The 16,882-nt window shown below is 43.7% G+C and overlaps 1 long non-coding RNA gene across 1 annotated transcript; it reads right to left on the bottom strand.

Moving 5' to 3' along the window:
* Positions 1-11,864: 11,864 nt before the first annotated feature.
* Positions 11,865-13,240, bottom strand: LOC138423605 (uncharacterized). The gene is made up of 2 exons (XR_011250327.1): positions 13,144-13,240; positions 11,865-11,995 (listed from the first exon to the last, which is right to left on the bottom strand). It is a non-coding gene; the product is annotated as an uncharacterized lncRNA (long non-coding RNA).
* Between the last annotated feature and the right edge of the window lie 3,642 nt (positions 13,241-16,882).

Below are 16,882 nucleotides of genomic sequence, written 5' to 3'. Positions count from 1 at the left end.
AGTGGATCAGAATCCCCCACTTCTTAGCATCTCTGATACTCTGGTCCAAGCCACCATCATCTCAGGTGAGAATTAGCCTAGGAAATTCCTAACTGATCTCCTTTCTTCCTCCCCTGTCCACCAGAATGATCTTTTAATACCCTCATCAGATCATGTTACTCCTTTGCTCAAAACTCAGGAATTACTTTTCTTTTCACTCACAGTTAAAATGAAAGTCCTCAGTATCGGCCAACACATTTACCCCTTACTCAGTCCACTCAGCCATGCTGGGCTTCTTGCTCGTCCTCTGACCATTTAACACACAAAGCAGGCTCCTGCCCTCACAGCTGCCATCTCCTCTGCCTGGAAGGCATGAATCACTCCTCACAGCAATGCTCAAACGTCACCACATAAACTTATCATCCTAAATAGAAAACAACCCTCTTCCCAGCATTTTATATCCCTCTCAACTGGAGTCTTTTTTTTTTTTTTTTTGCAATAGTATTTTACACTGTCTGTCATATTACATATTTACCTGTGTCATTTATTATATGTTTATTACCTGTCTCCCCCTACTATTAATAGAATGCAAACTTCAAAAAGGCAAGGACCTTGTCTGTTTTGTTCACTCTTGTATCCCAAGCATCTAGAACAGTGCTTAGCACATGGTAGATGGTCAACAAAAATATTAATTGGATAAATGTATGAGACAAGATCTGAACAATGAAAAAAGCATTGAAGGCCTTCATTGTTCCCTTCTTGGGTATGTCAGATAGAGGCCAACTTTACAAGTTTATGTAAAATTAATAAAATTCCTATTATAATCCCCATGTATTTCTTTTTAATTGGATTAAATTATCCTGAAATTCATTTGGAAAGAATAAGGTACCTGTGACTAGCCATTAAATGTAGGAAGAAGTGTGCTAAAGGGACATTTGGCTTACCAGATGTCAGAGGACACTATAAAGCAACCGTAATAAAATCCACATGATATCAGCATAGGCTTAGACAAATGAACCAGTGTAACAGACTGGAAAATCCAGGAATAGATATCTGATTATGAAAATATACATATAAAAGATTTTTAATTCAATGACAAAAGGATGACTATATAATAAACAGTACTGATATTATTTACCAGCAAAAAAACCCTAGAGCCCTATTTTATACCATTCACAAAAATAAGTGTCAAGTAGAGTGTCAGAGCCCAGCAGAGTGAGGGGGCCGTCCATGGTGGGGAAAGGAAGATCAGCAGTGGTCAAGGGTAAGATATTAGTCCAAGTATGAGGAAGGTTTGCACAGGACAACAGGAGCACAGCAGCAGCCCAGCTGGGAATGTCAGACTCCAAGCCAGGTGCAGAGAAGGTTCATGAAAGGGGCAGCAGTGACACAGAAGATACAAAGGCATTGATCAAATAAGTAAATATATATTTAAAAAGTTCAGTTCAGTTCAGTCTCTCAGTTGTGTCCGACTCTTTGTGACCCCATGAATCACAACACGCCAGGCCTCCCTGTCCATCACCATCTCCCGGAGTTCACTCAGACTCACGTCCATCGAGTCAGTGATGCCATCCAGCCATCTCATCCTCAGTCGTCCCCTTCTCCTCCTGCCCCCATCTCTCCCAGCATCAGAATCTTTTCCAATGAGTCAGCTCTTCGCATGAGGTGTCCAAAGTACTGGAGCTTCAGCTTTAGCATCATTCCTTCCAAAGAAATCCCAGGGCTGATCTCTTTCAGAATGGACTGGTTGGATCTCCTTGCAGTCCAAGAGACCCTCAAGAGTCTTCTCCAACACCACAGTTCAAAAGCATCAATTCTTCGGTGCTCAGCCTTCTTCACAGTCCAACTCTCACATCCATACATGACCACAGGAAAAACCACAGCCTTGACTAGACAGACCTTTGTTGGCAAAGTAATGTCTCTGCTTTCGAATATACTATCTAGGTTGGTCATAACTTTTCTTCCAAGGAGTAAGCGTCTTTTAATTTCATGGCTGCAATCACCATCTGCAGTGATTTTGGAGCCCAAAAAAATAAAGTCTGACACTGTTTCTACTGTTTCCCCATCTATTTCCCATGAAGTGATGGGACCAGATGCCATGATCTTCGTTTTCTGAATGTTGAGCTTTAAGCCAACTTTTTCACTCTCCTCTTTCACTTTCATCAAGAGGTTTTTTAGTTCCTCTTCACTTTCTGCCATAAGGGTGGTGTCATCTGCATATCTGAATTTATTGATATTTCTCCCGGCAATCTTGATTCTGGCTTGTGTTTCTTCCAGTCCAGCGTTTCTCATGATGTACTCTGCATAGAAGTTAAATAAGCAGGGTGACAATATACAGCCTTGACGTACTCCTTTTCCTATTTGGAACCAGTCTGTTGTTCATGTCCAGTTCTAACTGTTGCTTCCTGACCCTGACCTGCATACAGATTTCTCAAGAGGCAGGTTAGGTGGTCTGGTATTCCCATCTCTTTCAGAATTTTCCACAGTTTATTGTGATCCACACAGTCAAAGGCTTTGGCATAGTCAATAAAACAGAAATAGATGTTTTTCTGGAACTCTCTTGCTTTTTCCATGATCCAGCGGATGTTGGCAATTTGATCTCTGGTTCCTCTGCCTTTTCTAAAACCAGCTTGAACATCAGGGAGTTCATGGTTCATGTATTGCTGAAGTCTGGCTTGGAGAATTTTGAGCATTACTTTACTAGCATGTGAGATGAGTGCAATTGTGCTGTAGTTTGAGCATTCTTTGGCATTGCCTTTCTTTGGAATTGTAATGAAAACTGACCTTTTCCAGTCCTGCAGCCACTGCTGAGTTTTCCAAATTTGCTGGCATATTGAGTGCAGCACTTTCACATCATCATCTTTCAGGATTTTAAATAGCTCCACTGGAATTCCATCACCTCCACTAGCTTTGTTCGTAGTGATGCTTTCTAAGGCCCACTTGACTTCACATTCCAAGATGTCTGGCTCTAGATTAGTGATCACATCATCATGATTATCTGGGTCGTGAAGATCTTTTTTGTCCAGTTTTTCCATGTATTCTTGCCACCTCTTCTTAATATCTTCTGCTTCTGTTAGGTCCATACCATTTCTGTCCTTTATCGAGCCCATCTTTGCATGAAATGTTCCCTTGGTATCTCTAATTTTCTTGAAGAGATCTCTAGTCTTTCCCATTCTGTTGTTTTCCTCTATTTCTTAAAAAAGTAGCTTGAGGATAATGGGAGCCACTATCAAAACTGAAAGCACAAACAATAAGGTCCTCCAGTACAGCACAGGGAACTATAGTCAATATCCCGGGATAAACCATCATAGAAATGAACAGGAAAAACAGCACATATGTGTATAACTGGGTCACTTTGCTCTACAGCAGAAATTAACATGACATTGTAAATCAAATATACTTCAATAATTTTTTTAATGAAAGGATAAATATTTTCAAGGAGAAATTAGAAAAACTGTGGTTTTAGATTGGAAGTGGAACGATTTTCACTTAGTATGCTGCTGCTGCTGCTGCTGCTAAGTCGCTTCAGTCATGTCCGACCCTGTGCGACCCCGTAGACGGCAGCCCACCAGGCTCTGCCATCCCTGGGATTCTCCAGGGAAGAACACTGGAGTGGGTTGCCATTTCCTTCTCCAATGCATGAAAGTGAAAAGTGAAAGTGAATTCGCTCAGCCATGTCCAACTCTTAGCGACCCCATGGACTGCAGCCCACCCGGCTCCTCTGCCCATGGGATTTTTCAGGCAAGAGTACTGGAGTGGGGTGCCATTGCCTTCTCTGTCACTTAATATAAGGAGGTATAAAATAATAAGTCACGGGATGTAATGTATAACATAGGGAATACAGTCAGTAATACGGTGATAACTTTGTATGTGACAGATGGTAACTACATTACTATGATCATTTCATAATATATAAAATATTGAATCACTATGCCATATGCCTGAAACTAATACAATATTTTATGTCAATTATAATTAATAAAAACTCTTAAAAATATAACAAAAATATTTAAGTAGGTAACAATGTATATGTAAGTATATGTATGTATATATAGAACAGATTTTCCCCAGGTCTATTCACTGAGAGGGACTGGGGAGGGGCAATATCCCAAAGCAAGGAGCCCACTTAGCAGTCAGATCTTAGATTCCAAGTCCTAAGAAATCTGGCAGAGACCATTTTTTTTTTTTCAATTTTAGAGTAAATGATTTATGTGATATTGTTTGCTTTGTGGTATAAATGGTGAAAATTCAGGTATGTGAAGCCTAGATAGCAAAGTAAAGGACTTTCTTATCATCAGCGTCGTCTGACAATGGACGTTCTGTCCCTGGGGATGGTTGGTTTCTCTTCACTGGAGATGTGCAAGCAGATGCTGGCTCACCTTGCCTGTCACCGAGGCTGTCCGAGACTGTAACCTTGGCTGAAGAGGGTGAAAGTGAAAGTGTTAGTCATTCAGTCATGCCTGACTCTTTGCAACCCCACGGACTAGAGCCCACCAGGCTCCTCCATCCGTGGGATTTTCCAGGCAAGAATACTGGAGAGGATTGCCATTTTCTTCTCCAGTGTATTTTCCTGACCCAGGGATCAAACCTGGGTCTTCTGCATTGCAGGCAGACTCTTTACCGCCTGAACCACCAGGGAAGGCCTGAAGAGGGTAGGAGGGCTAAACGACCTGACTCCTGAGGTTCCTTCCCATTCTGGATATCTATTATTCCTACACTTTACATATGAACTATACTGAGAGACGGACTCAGGCTTTTGTATTCTATTCAGGGGAAGGTATAATGGTGTTTTTTCTTTCCTCTTTAAGTGAAAGTTGTAAAGCTTATGTAAGATCACAGTAAAAAATCTGATATTTATACTTTGTGAGTTCTAGCTAAAGCTGAAATCTTTTTTTAGTTTTCTTTAAGTTTTTCTTTTTTATTTTTGCTGTGGACCATTTTTTAAAGCTTTTATTGAATTGTTACAATACTGCTTCTGTTGATTATGTCCTGGTTTTTTGGCCATGAGGCATATGGGATCTTAGCTCCCCAACTGGGAATTGAACCCACACCCCCTGCACTGGAAGGTGAAGTCTTAACCACTGGACTTGGGGAAGTCCCTAAAGCTGAGATTTGATCTTGAAATATGAAAGTAAAGTGTAACTACCTCAGTTTAAGTCGGCAGAGACCATCTTAATTAAGTGAATCAAGTAATCAAAGTTAGCATCACAGGTAACACACCAAATTAAATTATGCATCCCCTGATAGGATCCAGTAGCAGAACACAGTGCCACTTCTGTGATATTGCTGCCAAAGTGCATCACTGGATTCTAGCCATTAGACAAACCCAGACCAAGGGACGTTCTACAAAATCACTGGCTTGTTATCATCAAAAGTGGTCAGGAAGGTCAAGGAAAGACTGAGGAAATGTTTCAGACTAAAGGAACCTAAGAAGGATGAAAAATCAAAAGCAAGGTATGATCCTGGGTTGGGTTCTTTTGCAAGGGCATTGTTGGGACAACCATCAAAACCAGAAGGGGTTCTCTAGGTTGGATCGCAGTGAAGTTTCATTGTCAGCGTCCCAGTTCTGATGGTTGTATCGTACTTCTTGTAAGAGAATATCATGGTTTGTAGGAAATACACACAGTGAGGTGTTTGCACAGGCGGCAAGGCGTTTGCTGGCAACATACTCAAATAGTTCAGGACAAAAAAGTTCAATGTGCTAGTCTTGCAAATTTTCTGTAAGTTTGAAATTAGTTCAAAATTAAGAAAAGGAAAAAAAAACTTCGTTTTAACCACTGATCCAATGGCAGGGATGGGGGGTAAAAAGAAACATAGAACAAAAGCACACGGGTATAATTAAGATTTCCATTTTTGTGTACCTGGGTACACACTTCAATACAAAATAATTGTAAACTTCTAGAGAGAATGATGTATTTCTAGAAAGAAAGGAGTGTTGGCCATGGAGAGTCAACCTATGATCCCCATATCCCTAATGTATATTATCCATTCTGAGAGTCGCACTGTGAAGGAGGCTGAGCACCGAAGAATTGATGCTTTTGAACTGTGGTGTTGGAGAAGACTCTTGAGAGTCCCTTGGACTGCAAGGACATCCAACCAGTCCATTCTGAAGGAGATCAGCCCTGGGATTTCTTTGGAAGGAATGATGCGAAAGCTGAAACTCCAGTACTTTGACCACCTCATGCAAAGAGTTGACTCATTGGAAAAGACTGATGCTGGGGGGGATTGGGGGCAGGAGGAGAAGGGGACGACAGAGGATGAGATGGCTGGATGGCATCATGGACTCGATGGACGTGAGTCTGAGTGAACTTCGGGAGTTGGTGATGGACAGGGAGGCCTGGAGTGTTGTGACTCATGGGGTCGGGAAGAGTCGGACACGACTGAGTGACTGAGCTGAACATAATTCCTACGTTTGTGGCATACCACTGTTATATTGATGCAATGCGTGTGTTCTGTATCCTGAAGAAGGGCACCGCATCTTTGCAGAGCATTGCAGCTGTGCCTTCAACAGGCTGCCCTAAGCATCTTCTCACATCAGATACAATGGAGGACATGACCATTAATCCCATGGTCATGGGCTTCCCCCCCACATGGTCTTACCCTCACCGTAAAGTGGGCCCTGATCTGGTACACTTATGTGGGATCCTGTGACAGCAGATCAAATCCTAGATAAGCCTTGTTTAGTGGTGCTGGCTGAGGCTCTGTTGGAAACAAGGGAAAACCATTCCTGGAGTATATGTCTGCTCCTGTGAGAATGAGCCCTGGGCCCTACCAGGATGGAAGGGATCCAATAGGCTCTGGGCCTGCTTTAGGCCTCATTCACATCTGTCTGCCTTCAGGGACTTCCCTGGTGGTCCAGTGGTTAAGAGTCCACCTTCTAAGGCAGAGGATGTGGGTTCGATCCCTGCAGGGAGAACTAAGATCCCACGTGCTGCAGGGCAACTAACCCCGCACACTGCAACTACTAAGCCCATGTGCCTCAACGAAATCGTGGGCTGCAAATGACTCATTGCAGCAAAAAATAATTAAAAAAAAAAAAAGCAGTTTGCCTTTCATATCATAAACTGGAGCAGTATCCCCAGGTATGTAATGTGCTGACTCTAAAACCTGAAGAGGCCCACCAGGCATTAAGATGGCAATTATCCGGCTCTCACTTTGGAGGAGAGTCATCATGCCCTTGACGACTGGACTCCTAATAATTTTATACACGTGGACGGCCCCGAATCTTCACAGCTCCCCCTGGAGTGCCTGTGTCTTACCAAGGCCTCCAGCGTACTATTCCGCTAAGTCCAGTGTTCACCTGGCCCAGTGACGCAATGTCATCAGTGTGATTCGTCTGCATGATGCTCTGCAGCATGTCCTGATACTTGAGTCTCTTCAGGCTATATTATGGCCTAGGGTAAGAGATGTAACCCTGGGGGAGATCTCTAAGGGTATACAGTTGTCCATTCCACGTAAATTCAATTGTGTTCTGTCCTTTTTTTTTTTTTTTTCCTGATTGGCCAAGTCAGCGGTTGCATAGCACACACCTGAGGCCAATGTAGGAGAAGGCAATGGCGCCCCACTCCAGTACTCTTGCCTGGAAAATCCCATGGACAGAAGAGCCTGGAAGGCTGCAGTCCATGAGGTCGCTGAGAGTTGGACACGACTCAGTGACTTCAGCTTCACTTTTCACTTTCATACATTGGAGAAGGAAATGGCAACCCACTCCAGTGTTCTCGCCTGGAGAATCCCAGGGATGGCGGATCCTGGTGGGCTGCCGTCTATGGGGTCGCACAGAGTCAGACACGACTGAAGTGACAGCAGCAGAGGCCAATGTAATGTGCTCTAGTATATATACCACACCTGGCGCAGCAGCCGCAGTCAGGGCTCTAGGACCTGGCTGAGCTCATAGAGGTCTGTGGTCACCCTCCAGGATTCATCTGGGCTCTACAGGGGTGAATGGTGAATTAAACAGATATGCCTGAAGCCAGCATCCTATAGCCTTTGTTTGCTTAAGAATGGAACCGATCTGTTATCCCCACTCTCAGCACTTTTCTGTGTTGAGCCTCAGGAGTAAGCTAACCTCAACTCTACACACAGGGAAGTGACCCTTGAGTGGGTCCAAGAACCCAGCGGACCCACTGTAAGTCAAACCTAAGACAGGATTCCACTTATTACCTGGTCTTCAGCTCTAATAGGGAAAGGGAAGATGATACTTGAGGTCTCCAGTATCATTGTGAACATAGACGCTGTATCCAACAGACCTTGATACGTCTGTGTTCCTCCTTTCCCAGTGAAGTTACACTAATGGCCATAGGTCTCTATCGGGGAAAGACTGATAACAAGTTACAAATGAGGCCTTCTTTTCCTACCTAGGTTCTCAGGGAGGGATAACTGGTAAAGAACTCTCTTACCCATAAACTGATAATCCTCACAGATTCCTAATGCTCCCTGAGAGTTTTTACTGTTTCTTTAGAAATGCAACTGGGATAGAACTTATTCCTGTTTCATGGGTAAAGTTGACCTAGGAAATATTAGAATGGGCATAATTTACAGGAAGTGAAAGAAGAAATTAGGCATATCAGAAAGGCAGCCTGACCTCATAAAAAAGATACATTCCTCTCCTTTTATCCTTTCCATAGATCTCTTTCTAAATTCCCATGAGACCAAGGGAAGTGACAAAGGCATTGCTGCCTATTGCTTTAGTGATGTCACAATGTTATGACGTCATGGCAACTGTGCCTCTCTAAACCTCCCCTAACCAAGACACTAGGCTGCAGTAGCCATGCGGAAGCCTAGAGGATCACAAGCCCTCCCAAACCTTTGGAGCTACCTGGGCCTCTCCCCCAGTTCCCCAGGCGTGTTGGTGTCAACTTCTCCATGGCACAATTTGTAGTCTGTGGCCACAACTCTTATCACCAGTCCTCTAGATTTCTGAGAACCCCAAGAGACCACCATTCCAGCTTGCAAACTGCATGTCTGAAAACAAATAGGAATACAATTCAGTCCAAACTGAAGGGCTCCACCCCATGGAGATGTACGTGGTCCTCCACCCTTTTTGGGCAATTATGAGCAGAATGGAATCACATACTCTTGCTATAGTGTTGAAGGTCCTTCCTCCCAGGGAGACTCTACTTCTTCAGTCATGGTCTGAAAACTGGCTTAAGTCTGGACACTGGGCAAGGGATTGTGACTTTTTCTTGAGGCTGTTACTTTCAGTCTTCCAATCATCTATCCTTTATTTCTTTAGCTGGTACAAGCTGGTACCCTTGACACTTGCCCATCTATTCTTCCTCCAGGGATGTTTTGCTCTGTTAACCATAACTCTCTGGGCTAGGTTCTCATGACTGCCACTCCAAACTTACCAGCCACTATGATAATTATTATTCCCTAGTTCTGGAAGTTAGGTACTGCTGCTGCTGCTGCTAAGTCACGTCAGTCGTGTCCGACTCCGTGTGACCCCATAGACGGCACCCAATAGGCTCCTCTGTTCCTGGGATTCTCCAGGCACTACTTGGCCTTTATTGTCTCAGGGTCCAGTTATCCTCATTGCTATAGTGAGCCAAGTTCTAGAATAGTGTCTTCTATTATCAGCCCTAGTCTATGGAGGAGAGCTACCACTTAGCTATTTTAGAGATTTTGGTGGGCCTCTCACCAACCCACAAGAAAAATGTTATGGCCTTGGTAAATAATGTTTTTGTTTCTTTTCATGGACCAGAATTTATCTGGCAGGTCTCAGTTCAGTTCAGTTCAGTCGCTCAGTCATGTCTGACTCTTTGCGACCCCATGGACTGCTTCCCTGTCCATCATCAGCTCCCAGAGCTTACTCAAACTCATGTCCATCGAGTCAGTGATACCATCCAACCATCTCATCCTTTGTCATCCCCTTCTCCCGCCTTCAATCTTTCCCACCATCAGAGTGCTTTCAAATGAGTCCATTCTTCACATCAGGTGGCCAAAGTATTGGAGTTTCAGCTTCAGCATCAGTCCTTCCAATGAATATTCAGGACTGATTTCCTTTAGGATAGACTGGTTGGATCTCCTTGCAGTCCAAGGGACTCTCAAGAATCTTCTCCCACACCTCTCCCACACCACAGTTCAAAAGAGTCAATTCTTCAGTGCTCAGCTTTCTTTATAGTCCAACTCTCACATCCATACATGACTACTGGAAAAAACATAGCTTTGACTAGACAGACATTTGTTGACAAAGTAATGTCTCTGCTTTTTATTACGCTATCTAGGTTGGTCATAACTTTCTTTCCAAGGAGCAAACGTCTTAATTTCATGGCTGCAGTCACCATCTGCAGTGACTTTGGAGCCGAAGAAAGTCTACCTCTGTTTCCAGTATTTCCCCATCTACTTGCCATGAAGTGATTGGACCAGATGCCATGATCTTCGTTTTCTGAATGTTGACCTTTAAGCCAACTTTTTCATTCCCCTTTTTCACTTTCATCAAGAGGCTCTTAAGTTCTTCACTTTCTGCCATAAGGGTGGTGTCATCTGCATACCTGAGGTTATTGATATTTCTCCCGACAATCTTGATTCCAGCATGTGCTTCATCCAGCCTGGCATTTCGCATGATGTACTCTGCATATACGTTAAATAAGCAGGGTGACAATATTGAAGCCTTGACATATCTTGTGCTTCTGTTCAGATCAGTTCAGTTCAGTCGCTCAGTCGTGTCCGACTCTTTGCGACCCCATGAATCGCAGCACGCCAGGCCTCCCTGTCCATCACCAACTCTCAGAGTTCACTCAGACTCACGTCTATCGAGTCAGTGATGCCATCCAGCCATCAGTTAGGTCCATATTATTTCTGTCCTTTAGGTCTAGTTATCCATAATCTATCCAACATTCTCACTTAGCTGAGTCTTTTAATCCCCCTTCATCATCTTCCACATTTAATCTTCCCGTGGCATGAATAGGGCTTCCCTGGTCCAGTATCCTTGCCTAAAGAAGAATAGAGGAGGCTGGCAGGCTACAGTCCATGGGGTTGCAAAGAGTTGGCCACGACTGAAGCGACCCAGCGTGCACACATGTAGCATGGATCATAGCTTTTTCCATGCTTCTAGGATCCATCCTAGTGGTGAGTTTGTACCATCTCCTGGTCTTTGCCAGAACACTGAATCTTGTAATTCAAGAGAGGGATCCCAAGTCAATAAACTCTTCCATTTCTAACTTAATGTTTCTTTCCCCTTCATCAAGTACCCTCAGAACCCAGTTCCATATGTATCCCCTCTGGCTCCTGTGGATATATGCTGGCTTGACCTTGCTCCTCCTTTGGGTAACAATCCCTTCCTTATCACGATCAGCACTTCCATAGCTGGGTTATGCTGCAGTTAACCTAGTGTAGGCCAAGTGACTGGGAAGGGAGTGCGGGTAGGTCATGATGGGAACGTGTTTATTTGTGAGGGAGGGGCATCTGCACTGTCCCCCAGCAGAGAGGCAATGCTGGCTCTTACGAGGGAGGGTGGGCCATTTCTGCAGGCTTAGAAGATTCAAAGGAATTCATGGAGTTAAAATGTTTAGAAATGTCTACCTTGATACCTTCATTCCACGTGTCCGAATTTCAGGGTTTTTTCTCAACCAGGACCTTGACTTTAGCATGAGATGTGCACATCCAGTCAGATTAGCAATAGCCATTGAATCCATCATCCATGTAGCACTAGTCGCTCCACACATCTCAGTCATCTGGTACATTATGCTCTCCAGAGCATTCTGTTCTATTGGCCCACCCTCCCAACTCACCACTGGTGTGTTCCACCTACCTCCAGTAAGGGGGTCTTCCTTGTCAGATGGGTGGTGATCAGTTTCTAAAACACCATCTTATCATCAGCTTTCTCGTCTGCTTCTGCTACCAACTGTCAAAGGTCAGGTTCTCAAGAAGAAGATGCTGAGACAGAGTCTGGGATGTAAAATATTTATTAGATGAGGATTTCTCTGGTGATCCAGTGGTTAAGACTCCACGTTTTCACTACAGGGGGTGCAGGTTCGATCCCTGGTCAGGGAACTGAGATCCTGCATGCTGCACGGCACTGTTAAAAAATAAATAAGTGAAATGCTTGTTAGAGATTCACACCTGTGAAAGGAAGGGAGTGAGAGCAGGATTGGGCAGAGGGGAAGTTAACCCGTGCTGCAGGCTCAACAGAGTCTCAGCCAATCAGCAGCTCACTCTGGAGTGAGACGTCCCATCAGACTTGTCCAACGGCAAGTCGAAATGGCTGCATCTTTATACCCCTACTTTGCTCAGTCACCAGATGCAGGCTGCCCCGGGAAGGGGTGACCTCAGGCAAGGCAGCCCTCTGTAGGCTCTGAGGGAACCGACAGCTGGAGGCTGCCCGATGACCACTCTCCCTGCAGCTGGGCAGCAGGTCCTTCCTTGAAGGGCAATCTGGGCAACTCATCACCATGTATCCCACGGTAATATACATACATAAAAGTGCATAAGTTCCAAGTGAATGCACCCGGTGATGTTCCTCATCACCAAGCTCAAGGAACAAATTACCAGCACCCACAGAAGCCCCATTCATTCATTGCCCCTTTCAGTCCATGTCTCTCCTCCAAAGTAACCACTATCCCTCTGTCACCCCAGATTCATTTACCTGCCTTAAAAAAATTTTTTTAAACTGTGGTCAAACACACATAACATAAAATTTACCATCTTAGCCATTTCTAAGTGTATAGTTCAGGACTGCTAAATACATTCACACTCTTATGCAACCGATCCCGAGGACTCTCCCTCTTCCCAAACTGAAGCCCTCCATTAAGAAACTCCCTGCCCCCCTCCTCCCAGCTCCTGGCAACCTCTATTTTCCTTTCATCCCTGTGCCTTTGACTACTCTAAATACCTCATGTAGGGAGATCAAACCAGTCAATACTACAGGAAATCAACACCAAATACTTATTGGAAGGAAGGATGCTAAAGCTGAAGCTACAATAATTTGGCCACCTGATGAAAAGAGACAACTCATTAGAAAAGACTCTGATGCTGGGAAAGATTGAGGGCAGGAAGAAAAGGAGGTGACAGAGGATGAGATGGTTGAATGACATCATTGACTCAATGGACATGAGTCTGAGCAAACTCCAGGAGATGGTGAAGGACAGGGAAGCCTGGCATGCTGCAGTCCATGGAGTCTCAAAGGGTCAGTCAGGACTTAGTGACTGAACAACAACAGAGACTTACCTGGTGGTCCAGTGGCTAAGACTCTGCACTCCCAATTCAGGAGGTCCGAGTTTGATCCCTGGTCGGGGAACCAGATCTCACAAACTGCAGCTAAGACCTGGCACAGCCAAATAAATAAATAAATACTTCATGTAAAGGAAATCGTACAGTACTTGTCTTCTTATGATTGGCTTATCTCGCTTAGTATAACATTCTCAAAGTCCATCCAGGTTGTAGCATATGTCAGAATTTCCTTCCTTTTTAAGCCCAAGTGATTCCATTGTAAACCTATACCACACTTTGTTTATTTATTCATCTGTTGCCAGACACGGGCCTCTTCCAACTTTTGGCTATTGTGAGTAACACTGCTGCGAATATGAGTGTACTCAGTCACCCATGTTTGAGCTTAATATAAATGGAATAAGTTATACCATGTGTATTCTTTCATGGCTGGTTGCATTCTTTTGACATTATGTCTGTGAAGTTCATAGTTTTGTTTCGCTGTACATGGCAATAATTTCTTTTTTCTCATTGATATATACTATCTTTTTGTGTGATGACATCTCAATTTGTTCATCCTTGCTACCACTGATGGACAATTAAGTTGCTTCCAGGTGTCAGCTATTTGAATAGCACTGCTATGAATGTTCTTGGTCGTATACACATGTATGTCTGTCTGGGGATACATACCTAAGAGTTAAAAGAGTCATAGACATTTTTAGTTTTACTGCTGCTGCTGCTAAGTCGCTTCAGTCGTGTCCGACTCTGTGCGACCCCACGCTGTCCCCGGGATTCTCCAGGCAAGAACACTGGAGTGGGTTGCCATTAGTTTTACTAGGTACTGCCAAATAGTTTTCCAACTGGCTGTACCAGTTTGTCCTCTTAGGAGCACTGAATGAGTGTTCTAGTTGTTTCACATCCTCAGCAGCACTTGATATCAGTCATTTTAATTTTAGCCATTCTCACTGGCATAAAGTGGTATCTCACTGTGGTTTTTGTATTTCCCTGATGACTAATGAGGCCGAAAACTTTTCATGTTCATCGGTCAGTTGTATATCCTCTTTTGTCAAGTATTTGTTCATGTTCTTTGCCCTTTAGTTAATTGAGTTATCTAGTTTTTTCTTATTGATTTTTTGTATTGTAATATGTGTACATATTTTTCAAAGGGTGTTGAATTTTCCACTGTAGATGGCATAGGTTTGCTCCAGTACCCCAGGGACTCTTCTTTGACTTGCCACAAGCCATATCTAGCCTCTTCTCCCAGCTCCCCCACCTCTCTCCTCCCCATTCCTGTATGTGTATATTTGATGTGTGTGTGTGTGTGTGTGTGTGTGTGTGTGTGTACTCTTGGTAAGTGTCTGTTGTCTGATACATGTATTGCAAATATATTCTCCCTCTCTGTGGCTTGCTTTGTTGCTCTCTTAATAGTGTCTTTGATGAACAATAAGTCTTCATTTCAGTAAGCTTGAATTATCAATTTTTTCTTTATGGGTTGGTGCTTTTGGTTTTCCCCTTACAAATTATTTTTTAAATATATACATAAGAATAAACATGTCTTTATTGAAAAAAATATATACTTTTGTGACCCGCCTAAGGTTAAACTGTGTAACATCGTTGCCTCTCACACAGCATGGTGTTGCTAACCCACCACCCTGTCTTTGAATCAGCAGTTCTGGAATCATCAGTGTGTCAGAGACCTTTGAGAAAAATCATTCTCCTCTTTCCCACCAGAGCCCAGATTTTGTTTAGCTGTCCACCCTCCTCCCTGAGGTTCAGGGGAAGAAGACCCCATGCAGAGCTGCAGGAGGAGCATCCTGACTGCTTAATTCAATCATGGCCCCACATGCCTCCTGCCATGGATATGGGCCCTTACCAAGGAAACATGAGCGGTTTCCCTGGTAGCTCAGTTGGTAAAGAATCTGCCTGCAGTTCAGGAGACCTGGGTTCAATTCCTAGGTCAGGAAGATACCCTGGAGAAGGAAATGGCAGACCATTCAAGTACGCTTGCCTGGAAAATCCCATAGACAGAGGAGCCTGGCAGGCTACAGTCCATGGAATCGCAAGAGTCAGACATGACTTAGCAGCTAAACCACCACCTGGGAAAGGCATCTTTACTCCATTCAAAGAGAACAGGAGGAGGTGGCCCACTTCCTACAGCAGATGTTATGGGGCCTGAGGGCAAATCCCATATGCTGAGCGCAGAGGTTTGCCCCAGAGAACCTGGGCCTTTATGACTTCAAATGCCATTGCTCGTACTATGCCTGAAGAGGAATCTTCTGCCATCTGCATTTCCTTATAGCTGAAGCCATTCTGAATCAGGTTCCAGTCCCTTTCAACTGAAAGCACCTACCTAGTAACCTTGGGTGAACAGCAGAATGTGGACATCCTTGGTGGATTGTTTGTACAAGGCCAGCTTCACGGGTCTGTGGCTTGTGCTGTGACATGAACCCCCATGCTCAGTGGGAACTCTGACTTAATTTAATCTTCTGCTGTTACTATTATGAAATTCTTCTTACCTTCTGAACAGGAGGCCCTGCACTTTCATTTCACAATGGGCCCCACGATTTGTGTAGCTGGTCTTGGTGATGTGACATTTCTTATCTCCTTGTTTTTCTTTATCTGCCCTCTCAGTCTTTGAATTCTCATAAGACGATGCCTCATCTGCAAAACCCACCAGCTTAACTGAAATGAGGAGGTTGAAACATTCTTCAGCTGATCCCTAAGGAGACTATCAGCACTGCTAAGAACTCAGCTTCCCTCATCCCAGTTTGGTACTCAACATTTCAGTATCCCAAGTTGCCCTTCACAAGGCAAAACCTAAGCCCCCTTGCCTGGCATTCAGTATCTTTTTCAAAATTAAAAGATTTTGCCTTTTTCTCCTGTCACTCTTTCAACCTCAACTGCTATTACTCTCCAGTGGGAACCACCCACTTCAGCCAAATTTAAAATAATAATAATGATGAAAACGATGGATTCACACATAGACAACGCAATAATGACCACAGTCTGTATTTACACATATTACGACATTTGATTCTCACCATAAGTCTGTGAGATATAATTTGAAAATAATTACTCTGTACCTTTATCCTATTACAAATAGAATTTGCTAATCAGTATTGTATTTAGATAGAGAAGGAAATGGCAACCCAATCCAGTGTTCTTGCCTGGAGAATCCCAGGGACGGGGTGGGCGGAGTGGGGGTGGGGGGGCTTGTGGGCTGCAGTCTCTGGGGTCACACAGAGTCGGACACGACTGAAGCAACTTAGCAGCAGCAGCAGCATTGTATTTAGAAGTCACAAACTTAATATGCACAGTTGCTAGTCACTTTTTGGGGGGCATATCATGGCTTGTGGAATCTTAGTTCCCCTATCAGGAATCAAACCCAGGCCCCAGCAGTGAAAAGACTGAGAGTCCTAATCGTTGGACCACCAGTAAATTTTCAACTAGTCACTTCTAAAAACTTTATTTTGAAAGAACTTCAGAAATATAGAATGGCTATGTGAAAAATAAAAAGATCTCGCATATACCTTTTATTCAGATTCTCAAAATGTTAACATTTTACCACATTTGTTTTATTGTTCTTACCCTCTCTCCCACCTCCCTCTCTCTCTATATATATATGTATGTATGTATATAATGTATAATTACTTCCTGAGCCCTGTGATTCTTTGATAGTAAATTGCGATATGATGCCCCTTTACCTCTAAATATCTTTTACATAACAATAGCACAATTATAAAATCAAAAAAATGGTATT

This window comes from Ovis canadensis, chromosome 18, assembly GCF_042477335.2.
Source record: "Ovis canadensis isolate MfBH-ARS-UI-01 breed Bighorn chromosome 18, ARS-UI_OviCan_v2, whole genome shotgun sequence".
Classification (NCBI taxonomy): Eukaryota; Metazoa; Chordata; class Mammalia; order Artiodactyla; family Bovidae; genus Ovis; species Ovis canadensis.
This window is presented reverse-complemented; position numbering and strand designations above follow the sequence as displayed.